Source organism: Colobus angolensis, unplaced genomic scaffold (assembly GCF_000951035.1).
Source record: "Colobus angolensis palliatus isolate OR3802 unplaced genomic scaffold, Cang.pa_1.0 Scaffold47, whole genome shotgun sequence".
NCBI classification, from domain to species: Eukaryota; Metazoa; Chordata; class Mammalia; order Primates; family Cercopithecidae; genus Colobus; species Colobus angolensis.
Genome location: NW_012118154.1, coordinates 2,224,349 through 2,239,766, shown reverse-complemented (window position 1 = coordinate 2,239,766; position 15,418 = coordinate 2,224,349). Strand labels below are relative to the sequence as shown.

Sequence of the window (15,418 nt, the reverse complement as noted above, 5' to 3'; positions counted from 1 at the left end):
TGACATTTTGCTCATCACTAGCAGGTCCCTCTCGGGATGGCCTTCCAGCTCGCACACCTGTCTTCCCCAGGAATGGCCCTCGTGACTCAGAGCGGTTGCCCTGCAGCCTCAGCCTGCCTAGCAAGAACCAATCTATCCAAGGTGAGGACACATGACCTCAGCTGGGCCAATCAGATTCTCTCCACCGGGAATGATGAAAGAAGGCAATTCCACTGGGAGCCTTGACTTTGAACGGCATTTGATAAGGACAGTTCCAGTGATGGGGTCCTCCTCTTTGGAGAGAAGGGAGGTGGAAGTGAAAATTTGGAGCGTGACTTTAGATCCAGACATTTCTGAGTTTGAATCCTGACCCACTTCTGGCTCCAGTCCCAGCCCTGTGACCTTCAGCAAGTGACTTAACCTCTCTGACTTCAATTTCCTCACCTGGGAAAATGGAAATCAGGTAAAGAGAAAAGAAAATTCTATTTAAAAACTATCTTAAAGTCACTTTTACTGGTTGTGAAATCTCTTGATAAATAGACTTTGGCTATATTGATAAACTCTTTGGTTTTGAAAAAATAGGCCTGAGAATGTGTATGCTTGGAAATTCATAGAAAGAGATTTATTTTTTTCTAAAGAATGGGGTCACAATCGCAGAGCCACCATCTTGCATCCCTGCATGTGTTTGCCTAAGTCTGCTTGAACCCTGAGTGCCAACCTGTCCCCTGCATGGCCCCTTTTCTGCTCTGACAAGATGAAAGAGACAATTGTCTAGGAAAAACCCACCAAACTTCAGGCACAAGTGTGCATTGCTGGGAAAGAAATTGGTTGCAGAAAGAAGAAGGTGGTTCATAAAATAGCTACAGCAGATGATAAAAAAAAAAAAACAAAACTTCAGCTCTTAAAGAAGTTAGGGGCCGGCACAGTGGCTCACGCCTGCAATCCCAGTACTTTGGGAGGTGGAGGTGGGTGGATCACCTGAGGTCAGGAGTTCCAGACCAGCCTGGCCAACATGGTGAAACCCCGTCTCTACTAAAAAATAAAAATAAAAAAAATTAGTCAGGTATGGTGGCGGGCACTTATAATCTCAGCTACGCGGGAGGCTGAAGCAGGAGCATCGCTTGAACCCCGGAGGCAGAGGGCAGAAGCTGCAGTGAGCCAAGATTGCACCACTGCGTTCCATCCTGGGTGACAGAGCAAGACTCCATCTCAAAACAAAACAAAACAAAACAAAACAAAAAAAAACACACAAGAAATTAGGGGCAAACAATATCTGGTATTGAAGAGGTGAATACACTTACGAGTTAAAGTAGATCAAGGAACAGTGATCCACTTTAGCAATCCTAAAGTTCAGGCATCTCTGGCAGCAAACACTTCTTTAAGCACTGCAGGCCATGAGGAGACACAGCAGCTGGTGGAAATCGCTACCCAGCACCTTAAGCCGGTGTGATGCAGACAGTCTGACTAGTTCAGGAAGATGGGCTGAACCTCTGCCCAAACCATCTGTGGATGAAAAAGCACCACTTGCTACTGGAGAGGATGATGATGAAGAAGTTCCAGCTTTTGCAGAGAATTTTGATGAGGCTTCCAAGAATGAGACAAACTGAATTAAGCCAACTTCTGAAGAAGATAAAACCTAAAACCTGCAGAAATTACTGGGAGCTGCTGCTTTGCCTTAGGACTGCTTTTCTTTTTCTTTTTCTCTTTCTTTTTTTGACAGAGTCTCACTCTTGTCACCCAGGCTGGAGTGCAATGGTGCGATCTCAGCTCACTACAACCTCCACCTCCTGGGTTCAAGCAATTCTCTTGCCTCAGCCTCCCAAGTAGCTGGGATTACAGGCACCGACCACCACGCCTGGCTAATTTTTTGTATTTTTAGTAGAGATGGGGTTTTACCATGTTGCCCAGGCTGGTCTTGAACTCCTGACCTCAGGTGATCCACCCATCTCAGCCTCCCAAGGTGCTGGGATTACAGGAGTGAACCACTGTGCCTGGCCTCAATTGCTTTTTAAAACTGGTTTATGGATCTGATAAAATCTAGATCTCTAATATTTTTAAACCCAAGCCCCTTGGACACTGCAGCTTTTTGCTTATATACAATTCATTTTTGCTTACATACAATTGATTACTTGTAGGTAATTAAGCTGAAGAAGCCTGAAAATAAGGTTTGAAACAAAGGTTAATACAGTTATTGGCCTACTTAAAAGAAAAAAAAAAGAATTGTAGAGTTCCTAGAGTGAGTGGGCTTAGGGGAGGAGAGGGAGGAGGAGACTCTTGGTGGGAGTGATGAATGATGGGGGAATCTGGGACTTCTGGAGAACGTTTTCAAGTTTCCTTCTCTGATGTTGCTTTCACCGAACCCAGAACCCAGGAGCCAGCAAGAGTTAGTGCGCAGTGCTCACGGAATTCACACACCTTTTTCTCTCAAGACCACAGGCAAGCATACGCTGGGTTTGGCACTTGCCAGGAAACTGGAAATCTTCCTCCTGAGTTTCCTCATTCTTGGCAGGTTTTGAGTTCTAAATGAGCCAAATCTCTCTAACGCCTTTAGTGAAAAAAAATGAGCTTTAACCATGAGGGAAGTTGCCTTGGTGGTCCAACCACCAGACTTTCCTGATGGAAGAACACGCCAGACTCTGTCAGTGGACAACCCTCCTGGGAAGTGGACCTGTTCTTTAGGCCATAACTCAGGAGGTCTCAAGTCCCTGCAGCCGCACACAAGGCTCCTTATGGATCCAGAAGTTCCATGATGGCAGTTGTCTTTTCTCCCCCACCATTACCCCATCATTTCATTAACTTTTTCTGAATTCTCAAGGCCAGAATTACATGGTTCCAATTGATCCTCTCATCATATTTCCATCTTCCTGGTCTAATTCTGCTGAATGCTTTCTAGGTGTACTGCACAGCTGCCATCCAAGGGCTTTGCTTTAATAAATCCACTCTCTTCTGCATCCTTTCCTAGTTTTTGATTTACTTCCTTGTCCATCCAGAGCATACCCTCAAGTAACTTTTTAAAAAGGTACCTGGGAAGTAAATCTTCTGAGTCTTTGATATCCAAAAATGCCTTTATATTATCTTGGCATTCAATATAGACTATAGAATTTTAGAGTAAAAATTATTTTCCATCAGCACCTTGGTGGCATTTTCCCATTACCTTCTGGCGTTCAATGATGCTGACAAAAAGTTTCTGATGCCAGGTTGATTTTGTTCTTTTGGGGGTGAACTTTTCTCTCTTTTTGTAAGTTTTCTCTTCAGAACAGAGCTCAGCAAATTTTCTTCTGTAAAGGGCCAGATAGCAAATAGTTTAGACTTTGCAGCCGTGTGGTTTCTGTTCTAACTGCTCAGCGCTGCTGTTGTAGCATGAAAGCAGCCATAGCCAATACATAAACAAACAGGCATGGCCATTTCCAATAAAACTTTATTGACAAAAACAAGTGGTGGGCCAGATTTGGTTCGTGAAGTTACTTTGCTAACCTGTCTGCTTTAGAAGGTCAAAGGTCTTTTTATGCTGGACATTTTAAATTTTTCCAGTGAACTGTCTATACATTATTCTTTATTCATTGACTATGCTTGAACACTTAGTGAAACTTCCTACACTGATATTCATGTCCTTTAGCTTTGATAAGTTTCTTAGTTTCTTACTTTTCTAAATGTGTTTATATGTATATCTAAATGTATGTGTGTATATATATAGATACATGTATATATCAATATCTGTTGAACCTCCCAGATTTATTCAGTATATCTTTTTTCTTTTCTCTCTCATCTTTTTCATCTCTTTTTGTTGTTGTTTTTGTATTTTTCTGAACTATTGGTTTTGACTTTTTAAAACAATCCTTTTACATATTTCAAAAGTTTTGGCCATTTTTTTTTTTAATTTTTAACAGTTCCTTTTTGCTTTCTAATTGTTTCTGTTTTATAGAATTATTTTATTTTATAATGGATGCAATATCTGCTGGATTCTTCCTGAAGATACCAGAGGTTTTTGTTTTTTTCCAATTGTCTTGTATTTCCTGAATTGTCTCTAATCCCTTAGGGGTCAGTATTTTCCCTTGTTATTGTTGAGTTATTGTTATTGTTATTGTTGAGTTATTGTTATTGTTATTGTTGAGTTATTGTTATTGTTATTGTTGAGTTATTGTTATTGTTATTGTTATTGTTGAGTTATCCTCTTTTCTATTGCAGGTTGTTTTCTCTTTAAAAATATCTGGTGTCCTGGTTGACAATTTGCATTTACATTAAGGTATATAGAGTTGTTTCGGTAGTCTATAAGCATGAGAGCATGTGGAGACCTTGTTAAATTGTGGAATTTGCTCTAAAATGTTGGTAAAGGAGCTTTAGAGATGGAAGACCCCTGAATACCAGTACATGGAGGTCCGTTTTTCTGGAGTGTGGTTGTTTTTAAAACATGTCCACAGATTCTGGGGGACGCTTCCCTTCAGGAGAGGGAGCTTCATTCTACTCTCTTGAGTGAGGATTGGGCTTAGTGACTTGATTCTGCTGAGTAGAATACGGCCAGTGTGACTGTGTGTGACTTCCAAGATTTGGTCATACAAGGCAACTGTTTCTTCTTTGTTCTTCCTCTTGGGAGAGGTCAGCCCCCACGCCATGAGGACACTCAGAGAGCCCTGTGGAGAGGTCCATGTGGTAAGGAGCTGAGGCCTCCAGGCAGCAGCCCTGTGAGTGTGCCGTCTTGAAAATGGATCATCCAGCCCCAGTTAAGGCAAATAGTTAAGACTTTGTGGCCCTGTAGTTTCTGCTCTGACTGCTCAGCTCTGCTTTTGTAGCATATAAGCAGCCACAGATAGTACATGAACAGACGCACATGGCCATGTTGGAAAACTTCAACCCTGGATGACATCTCAGCTTCAGCCTTATAAGAAACCTTGAGCCAGAACAATTCAGCTAAGCTACTCTCAAACTCCTCATCCACAGAAATTGTAAGATAAGAAATATGTGTTGCTGTAAGTGACTACGTTTGGGGTCATTTGTAACTAATACATGGGCTATCAACTTTTCTTGAGATTGACTCTTTGATATTTTACTCGGATATCTCTACATAACTGCTAGGAGTTTTGGTCCAAGAGTGGATTAAGATATTTTATCTTTTTTATTTTTATTTTTTATTATTATTATACTTTAAGTTCTAGGGTACATGTACATAACGTGGAGGTTTGTTACATATGTATACTTGTGTCATGTTGGTGTGCTGCACCCATCAACTCGTCAGCACCCATCAATTCATCATTTATATCAGGTATAACTCCCCAGTGCAATCCCTCCCCCCTCCCCCCTCCCCATGATAGGCCCCAGTGTGTGATGTTCCCCTTCCCGAGTCCAAGTGAACTCATTGTTCAGTTCCCACCTATGAGTGAGAACATGCGGTGTTTGGTTTTCTATTCTTGCGATAGTTTGCTGAGAATGATGGTTTCCAGCTGCATCCATGTCCCTACAAAGGACACAAACTCATCCTTTTTTATGGCTGCATAGTATTCCATGGTGTATATGTGCCACATTTTGTTAATCCAGTCTATCACTGATGGACATTTGGGTTGATTCCAAGTCTTTGCTATTGTGAATAGTGCCGCAATAAACACACGTGTGCATGTGTCTTTATCGCAGCATGATTTATAATTCTTTGGGTATATACCCAGTAGTGGAATGGCTGGGTCATATGGTACATCTAGTTCTAGATCCTTGAGGGATTAAGATATTTTATATAGAGATAATCAACTCAATTACTCTGATTTGAGCCTCATATCTCATTTCCATTTATATCTGAAATTTCTGAGTACCAAATGCAGGATTCTGGAGGGCAGATTACTTCCTGAACTGCATCCATTTCCATATCTACACTTAGTGTGGCTTCCTCTACACTACTTCACCAGTTATCACCCATCCACTTGCTTCCTATCTTCCAGAAATGTATCTCTCTCTTTTTTTTTTTTTTTTTTTGGAGACAGAATTTCACTCTTGTTGTACCCTGGAGTGCAATGGCACGATCTTGGCTCACTGCGATTGACGCCTCCTGAGTGATTCTCGTGCCTCAGCCTCCCGAGTAGCTGGGATTACAGGCACCTGCCACCATATCCAGCTAACTTTTTGTATTTTTAGTAGAGACGAGGTTTCACCATGTTGGCCAGGCTGGTCTCAAACTCCTGACCTCAGGTGATCCACCCACCTCGGCCTCCCAAAGTGCTGGGATTACAGGCATGAGCCACCACGCCCGGCCAATTTATTGATCTCTCTTGTCTGCTGATGTCTCTCTTCTTGTTGTCTTTATCGATCTGTGCTTATAACTTTTATGGGTCTTTTACTTTCATTTTAATAGGATCTCAGGTGAGAGAGGAAATACATAACTGTGATTAATGTATACTTTTGATCCCACCTTTCTAGAATGGTCAAAGGTCTATGACTGGAAGCACATCAGGAAGATACATACAAAAGTCCAGATAATAAAGCTTCTGATTCATTTTCACATTACGAAGAGCTGAGAAGTCAATCATGAGTTGTGTGCCTTCATTTTTAACCCCAAACTTTGCAGATCTCATGGAGAATGTTGGTTCTGATTACCTCAGTGACAGAGGCCGTTCATAATTGTGGAGCATAGTTTGCTTCTGCTAAGCCTTTCATTTCATAACCACAAGTCGAGCTCGTCAGCTATTTCCATGCGACAAAGCCTCTGATGAAGGCTGAGAGGCTTAATGAACAAATAATTAGTTTTAAGAACATAAGACGACACAAAAGCACAACTAATGCCTTTTTAATTGCTTTTGCTCTCACATCTTGAGAAAACACATATACCCGTGTCTTACGGAATCACGGTTATCTGCATTGGCGACTCTGGCATATCAGGGAATCAGAGGCCCCAGTCTCAGACAGGGATACTGTGGGGCAAAGAAGCTGGGCTTTGGTTAGTCCATTTGCTGACCCTCAGAGCACCCCTAGAATTCTAGTGATAGAATGTCTAACCCATGGACTCTTGAGATAGTTGTAAAAAGGGGTTCGTCTGGACCAAAGCTTCAAAAAGCCAAGGACATTCAAGATCTAGAGCCTCTAAGGGGAAAACTTGAGGAGTTAGGTGGGGTGAGCAAGACAGGGATACAGGCTGGGTGCGGTGGCTCACGCCTGTAATCCCAGCACTTTGGGAGGCCAAGGCGGGCGGATCACTTGAGGTCAGGAGTTCGAGACCAGTCTGGCCAACATGGTGAAACCCCGTCTTTACTAAAAATATAAAAATTAGCTTGGCATGGTGGTGGGTGCCTGTAACCCCAGATATTCGGGATGCTGAGGCACAATAATCGCTTGAACCTGGGAGGTGGAAGTTGCAGTGAGCCGAGATGGAGCCACTGCACTCCAGCCTGGGCAATAGAGTGAGACTCAGTCTCGGGAAAAAACAAGAGAAAAGAAAAGAATAGAGAAGAAGAAAATAAAAGAAAATAAAACTATATCTAGTTTTTGTAGTAACAAAGTAAAGTAACAAAACTAGTAATAAAGTAAAATATCAAAAGCTAGACATAGTTTTTGTTACTCCTGAGATGAAAGATATTCTTTATGGCAGTCTTCAGACTTAGCCATAGAGCTATATGACATGATGCATGCTTTCTTTGTTCTTAAATTTAGGTGTGAAGGTTATATTCTCATGGGGTAATAAAGCAAATGAACAAATAGTCTGGTAAACAAAATAATTCTATGATTGGATAGGCCATGGCAAATGGATAGGGCACTGTAACAGAGGAAAAGGGGAGATCCTTTTTGAAGGGCGTGATTGGGAGTCTGAAAATTATACAATCAAAGGGTCAAGAATTCGTTCTAAAGGTTGAATAGAGGGGGAGGAATTTCACTGTCTATTCTAAATTGTTTTAGTCTTTTTGTCTTTCAAGAATGTCACTTTTGCAATAATTTTATTAATACTTTAAGTAAATGATGTTTCAAAGCTTGCTGTCTTTTGTGCCAGCTACTCTCTTTTGCCCACTTATTTAGTCAGTAACTTTTTCTAATTCACTGGCCCTGTGTCTGCCCCTGGGTGGACCTCTTTTTTTTTTTTTTTTCTGAGACAGAGTCCCAGTCTGTCACCTAGGCTGGAGTGCAATGGCGCGATCTCGGCTCACAGCAACCTCCGCCTCCCAGGTTCCAGTGATTCTCCTGCCTCAGCCCCCTAAATAGCTGGGATTACAGGCACCCATCACCACACCGGCTAATTTTTAGTAGAGACGGGGTTTTGCCATTTTGCCATGGTCTGGAACTCCTGACCTCAGGTGATCCACCTGCCTCAGCCTCCCAAAGTGCTGGGATTACAGGCATGAGCCGCTGTACCTGGCCCTGGGTAAACCTCTAAGTATGGAAACAGAACCAGTTCCTTGAGGCCTTTGAGTGTCTCACAGATCGGTGAAAGAAGTGCCTGACAAAAGTAACTGCTCAATAAATATTAACTGAACGAATAAATACATTATATTTACATGCAACACAATCATTTGACCTGCTTTTCCCAGCCTCTCCGTGTTGTAGCCATCTTCCCATGTCAGCGCATCATCAAGTTTCTACAAGCAGCTGGAGGACGGAGATTTTTTTCTGTTTCCGTCACCCAGGGGACGTACAAATAGGGGAACATTCACAAATGAATAAGCCATAGTCTCGTTCCATATACTTCACTTTTTTTTTTGTGAATTACCAGTTCATGCCTTTGACCCATTTGGCTCAGCATCTAGAATAGTGCCTGGCATAGAGCAGGCACTCAGTGAATGCTTGTTGCGTAAATGAATGCTCGTAAACCTCTGTCTAATAGGTCGTCGGACTATGGTTAGACTCTGCAACCAAAGAGCAAGGTCGTCATGCAGTCCTGCTGTGACTTTGGACGTGTCACTAAAACTTCCTGAGTCTTAATTTCGTCAGCTCTAAAATGGAGATAATAACATACATCCCATGGAGGTGACATGAAGATGAGCTCAACTGAAGCCTTTAAGTGCTCTGTGTGTCTGGGACCCTGAATAGCAGATAAATGAGAGCAATGCATATTTAGGTAACCCTCAGTGTTTACCTTCTTGTAAATATATGTATGTACTTTTGCAATTATTTCCTTCACTGAATTTGTAGGCATGGAACTGCGGAATCATAGAGCATGCACAATTTAAAATTTGCTACTAGCAACAGGTGGCATCTGGGAAAGTTGGTACAATTTACAATCCTGCTGGTACTGGTGTTTTTATTTTCTCCAGTTTGGTAGGTTCAAATGACTGTGTACTGTTGTGTGATTTGCATTCCTTTGATCTCAAGGGAGGTTCAGCCTCTCTTCGTCCTCCGTGTAACTCCTGTGAAAGCTGGGTCCCCGTGGCTCAGCATGGAGTAGCTTAATCAGAGAAGCACAGACAAGTAGCCTAAAGTAATTAAAAAGGAATCAGGCTTTACTTGTGTCTTTCAAAGAACATGAAATAAGTTCTCATTTATAACTAAAAATGACTTCTCAAAAGCGATTTCCTTTCCTCCCCAGTTTTCTCACCCCTGCAGACAGAAGTGGCTGTAGAGAGCTAGGGGTCGGCAGAACTATTCATAAATAAATAAGTCGTGTCCTTGTCACACGTGTTTCACGTTTTTCATGAGTTGACAGTTCACGCCTTTGGTCTTTTTTCCTATTGTGACACATGTGTTTGTCTTTTTTTTTTGAGATGGAGTCTCACTCTGTTGACCCTGCTGGAGCGCGTAGGTGTGATCTTGCCTCACTGCAACCTCCTTTTCCTGGGTTCAAGCGATTCTCCTGCCTCAGCCTCCTGAGTAGCTGGGATTACAGGTGCATGCCGCTACACCTGGCTAATTTTTGTATTTTAGTAGAGATGGAGTTTCACCATATTGGTCAGGCTGGTCTCAAACTCTTGAGCTCGTGATCTGCCCACCTCCGTAGCGGCGGGATTACAGGTGCAAGCCACCGTGCCTGGCCGTATTTGTCTTTTTGATTGGCCTAAATCTATTTACATATCTGCTGAGCAGATCAAGTAGGCGCCTCCCCTGCAGCAGGTGGGTGGCAGAGTCCCACATCCTTGGCTTGAATCCTCCACTGTGGGATTCCAGGAATTCCTGGTGCCCTGAAAGAATCCCTGAAACCTGCAACTTCCCCCTTCTGATTATTTCCGGCCTCCATCCCCCACTTCTCTTCTTTTAGCTTGGATCTTAGGGGTATCTGTGTGTAGAGAGTGGTAGAGTTACCATGGAGATATAAGCTACATTAAACCGTGTAAGTGGGTGATGGCCAGCATCTTTTTTATTTTTATTTTTTAATGAAACAGACTAGATCAGAATAGAAAATATAAGAATGCCTCAGGTAGTAAAGGTGAGTGTTTCTTTACAAATAAAATACAATATAGATGAGTCGGCTGGGTCATGCTTACTCTGGTTCTATAACAGTCACTGAAATACAGTGAATTAGTACTTCTGGTACTGGGCTATGGGTTTAGGACATTGACTTTTTAAATCATGCCTGTTGAGATGACCTACAGTTAGCCCACCTCTTTCTAGTTTTACTGGCCATGCCAGGAGCCTGTTGCACGAAGTCTGTCTCTTTACTTGCCCAGATCACACCACACCCAATGACTTGGTACGACCACCACCATGTCGTGCATGCAGCCTGTGCACACCTCCCACCAGCCTGCCAGCTGGGATGCTACCCCCTGATTCACATTGCTCTTTCACCCGACGCCCCTGTTGCCTTGAGTTGAGAGATTCCACTGGACTCTGTTGGAAAACCTTCCTGCCCACATTTCAGGTGGGGCCATCTCTTTCTTGTATGAATTATGAGCCATCTTTTTTCTTATTGATCACTTCTCCTGCATCCATTCCTGGAGGAAGCTTCATTCCTCCCAGATACTCTCCCGTTTTTCTGTCTACTGCAGACATTGCTCTCTGTCTCAGGGATCTTAATTTTCTGTTTCTTTGGTCATTTCAATGCAGTTTTGGGAAGAGTAAGGTAATGATACGGTTTGGCTCTGTGTCTCCACTCAAATCTCATTTTGAATTGTACTCCCATAATTCCCACATATTGTGGGAGGGACCAGGTGGGTGATAATGGAGTCACAGGGGTGGTTCAGCCATCCCGTTCTCGTGGTAGTGAATAAGTCTCATGAGATCCGATGGTTTTATCAGGGGTTTCCCCTTTTGCGTCTTCCTCATTTTCTCTTTGCTTGCCGCCGTCCATGGGACGTGTGACTTGCTCCTCCTTGCCTTCCACCATGATTGTGAGGCTTCCCCAGCCACATTGAACTGTAAGTCCAATTAAACCACTTTCTTTTGTAAATTGCCCAGTCTTGGGTATGTCTTTATCAACAGGGTGAAAATGGACTAACACAGGTAAATCCTTGAGTATTTTTTTTTTTTTTTTTGAGACAGAGTCTCGCTCTGTCGCCCATCTGGGGTGCAGTGGCACAATCTTGGTTCACTGCAAGCTCCGCCTCCTGGGTTCACACCATTCTCCTGCCTCATCCTCCCGAGTAGCTGGGACTATAGGTGCCTGCCACCACGCCTGGCTAATTTTTTATGTTTTTAGTAGAGACGGGGTTTCGCCTTGTCAGCCAGGATGGTCTCGATCTCCTGACCTCATGATCCGCCCACCTCGGCCTCCTAAAGTGCTGGGATTATAGGTGTGAGCCACCGCACCCGGCCTAAATCCTTGAGTTTTAAGTTCACAGTCTGAAAGTGGAAACGACATATTTTTTTTAAATCGAGGTAAAACTCACATAACCTAAAATTAACCATTTAAAAGTGAATGACTCAGTGGCATTTTGTGCTTTTACAATGTTGTGCATTTAGCACGTTCATCAGTGTTTCCAGCTAATAAGCAGAAACTTAACATTATTCAAATTTCAGTCATGTCCACCTTTGAGTCATTGATAAAAATGTTAAATAGAACCAAGGAGAGAGAGCTTTAGAACAGCTCTGCAAACATCTTTCTCACTTGCCCTGATTTCAGTCTCAACATCAAGCTCCAAATCAGCCCAAGAGTAGCTCATCCCTCCCATTAGCAACTAGATGGGGACATCATGCAATTATCACCTCTATTTGGGTCCAGAAATATTTTCATCACTCCAAAAGGAAATCCTGTACCCATTAAGTAGTTTCTGTTGCTCTCCAATCCTCCTCCTCATCAGCCCCTGGCAATCACTAGTCTTTGTTCTGTCTCCATAGGTTTACCTATTATAAATATTTCATATAAATGGAGTTATATAATGTGTGACCTTTTGTGTCTGGCTTCTTTCGCTTAGCATAATGTTTTCCAGATTTACCCACTTTGCTATCATTCGTTCCTTTTTAATGGCTTAATAATACTTTATTCCTTTTTATGAGTTAATATAGTGCTTCATTATATTTTAATATTTTAATAAAATTTTAATAATATTTTAATAATATTTCATTATAGGTACATACAACAGTTTGTTTCTCCATTTGTTCATTGATGGACATTTGGGCTGTTTCTACCTTTTGAATATTGTGAATAGCGTTGCTCTGAACATGTGGTTACATGCATTTGTTTTAGTAGCAGTTTTCAGTTCTTTTGGGTATGTGTATACGTGTGGAATCACTGAATCATACAGTATTTTTTTTTTTTTCATAAAGGGTCTTTCTCTGTCATCCAGACTGGGGTGCAGTGGTGTGATCATGGCTCACTGCAGCCTCGACCTCCCAGGCTCAAACGATCCTCCCACTTCAGTCTCCTGAGTAGCTAGAACTATAGGCATATGCCACAACATCCGGCTAATTTAGTTTATATTTTGTAGAGATGAAGTCTCCGTATGTTGCTCAGGATTATCACAAATTCTTGAACTGAAGCAATGCTTTTGCCTCAGCTTCCTAAAGTGCTGGGATTGCAGGCATGAGCTACGGCCCCCAGCCTCATATAGTAATTTTATGTTTAACTTTTTGAGGAACCACCATTCCACTTTCCACAGTGGCTGAGCCATTTTACTTTCCCACCAGCAATGTATGAGAGTTCTAATTTTTCCACATCCTTGCCAATTCTTATTATTTTAAAAAATGATTACACCCGTCCTAGTGGGTGTGGAGTGGCATCTCCTTGTGGCTGGATTTGCATTTCTGTCATGATTAATGTGGTTGTCCATCTTTTCCTGTGTCTGTTGGCCATTTGTATATCTTCTTTGGAGGAATGTCTGTTCAAGTCCTTTGCCCATTTAAAAAAATTGAATTATCTTTTGTTGTTGAGTTTTAAGGGTTCTTTATACATTCTGGATATTACACCTGGTTCTGACTTCTGTCTTTGTCTGTGTTCCCATCTAGCTGTTTATGAGAAGGATGAGCTTCGTGTGGGCTGATTTGGAGTTGGATGTTCAGATTGAACTGGGGGCAAGTGAGAAAAATGTCTGCAGAGCTGTTCTCCAGCTCTCTGTGCTTGGCTCTGTTCTATTTAGCATTTTTACCAATGACTCAAAGGTAGACACAACTAAAATTTGGATAATGTTAAGTTTCCGCTTATCAGCTGGAAACACTGATGAGTGCCCATGAGGAAATTTTCAGAGAGGATTAGTTCTTTGCTGAACAGAGCCTCAGTGACTTAAGGATCTCACAGTCTGGGGATCTCAAACGCAAAACGGCCACCAGAGGAAGGGAGGTACCCGATGTTCTGCAGGATGGCGTCTCCACTTAGGTTGTGCTCACTATTACAGGTGATGTATGTGTGAGAGAATCAGAGGTGGAGCAGGGCTTAAGCCCATTTTTCGGAATTAAAGCTAGGGAGGTGTTCCGTGGAGGGTACCTAGTGATCATCTCAGAGAGGGCTATAACTGTGGACAAAGGGCCGGACTTTATGGACTTTGTGGAATTCTGAGACTACTGTGATTTCCTCATATTCATTACTCTATTACTCCATATCGAATTTCTCTCAGTAATCATTAGCAAAACTCTTAAAATGCAAAGGACCTGTGCTTGTCTTTGGCGGTATGGAGGAAAGGAATAGCTGTAGAGGCCAGATCTCCTGCCATGACAGGCTGTGGGGGAACCTGAAGGGATGCAGTGAGTGATAAGGCTACGTGTGGGGTAATATGTTTTGCCTCCTTATCACCACATGGTCAGATGCAATGAGAGGAACAGCCAATACTTAGGTGTTTGAGTCAGATTCCAAGATGACTTCGATGGGTTGAAACAATTGGTTGAAATTAAGAAAGAAAAGTAAAGAAGTTGAAGAGATGAGCAGAATAAATGTAAGCTCCCACAGTTGGGTCTTAAAACTCAATTGCATCCTTACAAGATGAAGAACAGGCTTGAAACATTTTCTATGAAGAGAACTCCGGGTTTTGGTTGTTGGCATGGCAAGGCTGTAAAAATGTGACTGCAGTGGAGAGTACGTTGTCCGGATCATGGGAAGCCAGGATCCTAGTCCTTTCTGGGCTTGAGTTGATTTCACATGGAATTATATATCCACTGCTTGGGGCCAGCATGTGAAGGGGCCGATTAGTCTTGGGGCACTAGAGAGTTTTCAGAGCAGGGTGACAAGGACAGCAAGAGCCTGGAAGCCATATATTACAAGATATGGTTGAAAAATCATGTATTGTTTGGAAAGGAGAGCCCATAGGTTGGCCTCACCTGCATCAAGCACTGCCGTAAGGGTGTATTAGTTTCTTATTACTGCCACAACAAATGACCACAAACTTCGTGGCTTATAACAACAGAAATCGATCTTACAGTTCTAGAGGTTAGAAGCCTCCCTGGGCTAACATCAAGATGTCAGCAGAGCTGTGTTGCTTCTGGATACTCTAGTGAAGAATCTGTTCCTCATCTTTTCCAACTTCCAGAGCCATTCCTTGGTGCAGGTCTCTCTTTCATTTGCAAAGCAGTGATCTTGACACTCCTACCTCTGCTTCCTCCTTCTTACTCTCCTGCCTTCCTCTCTCCCTTATAAGGAGGCTTGTCGTTGCATTGGACACTCCTGGAAGATCCAGGTTAATATTCCCATCTGCAAGTCCTTAATTTAATCACACCTGCAAAGTCTCTTTGGCCATGTAATGCAACATATTCACAGGTTCTGGAGATTAGGATGTTCACATCTTTGTGTGTGTGTGTGTGTGTGTGTGTGTGTGTGTGTGTGTGTGGAGGGGGGTTATTATTCCGCCTATCATCAATAGCATGAATGGAAAAGTGTTTTTTTTTTTTTTTCTTTAGCATGGCTCGGGGAAACAGAACCTGGGCTAACAGACGTAGGTCACAGAGGGAGACATTTGGAACTAAGACAAAGCAACTCTATCTCCTAGACTGGAATTTCTACAACAGGAGAGGAGGGCTTAAGAGGGAGTGGTCCTGCCCTCTTGGGGTCACTCACATGGAGGATGACTTTTTGCTTAGAATAATTTTTCAGCAGGATTTCCTGTACTGGGTGGGATGTTAGACTAAATGACATTGAGCAGGATTTCCTGTACTGGGTGGGATGTTAGACTAAATGACATTGAGC

At 42.6% G+C, this 15,418-nt stretch overlaps 1 pseudogene; it reads left to right on the top strand.

Moving 5' to 3' along the window:
* The first annotated feature begins 733 nt into the window (after nt 1-733).
* LOC105523677 lies at nt 734-1,586 on the top strand (annotated as a pseudogene).
* The last annotated feature ends 13,832 nt before the right edge of the window (nt 1,587-15,418 follow it).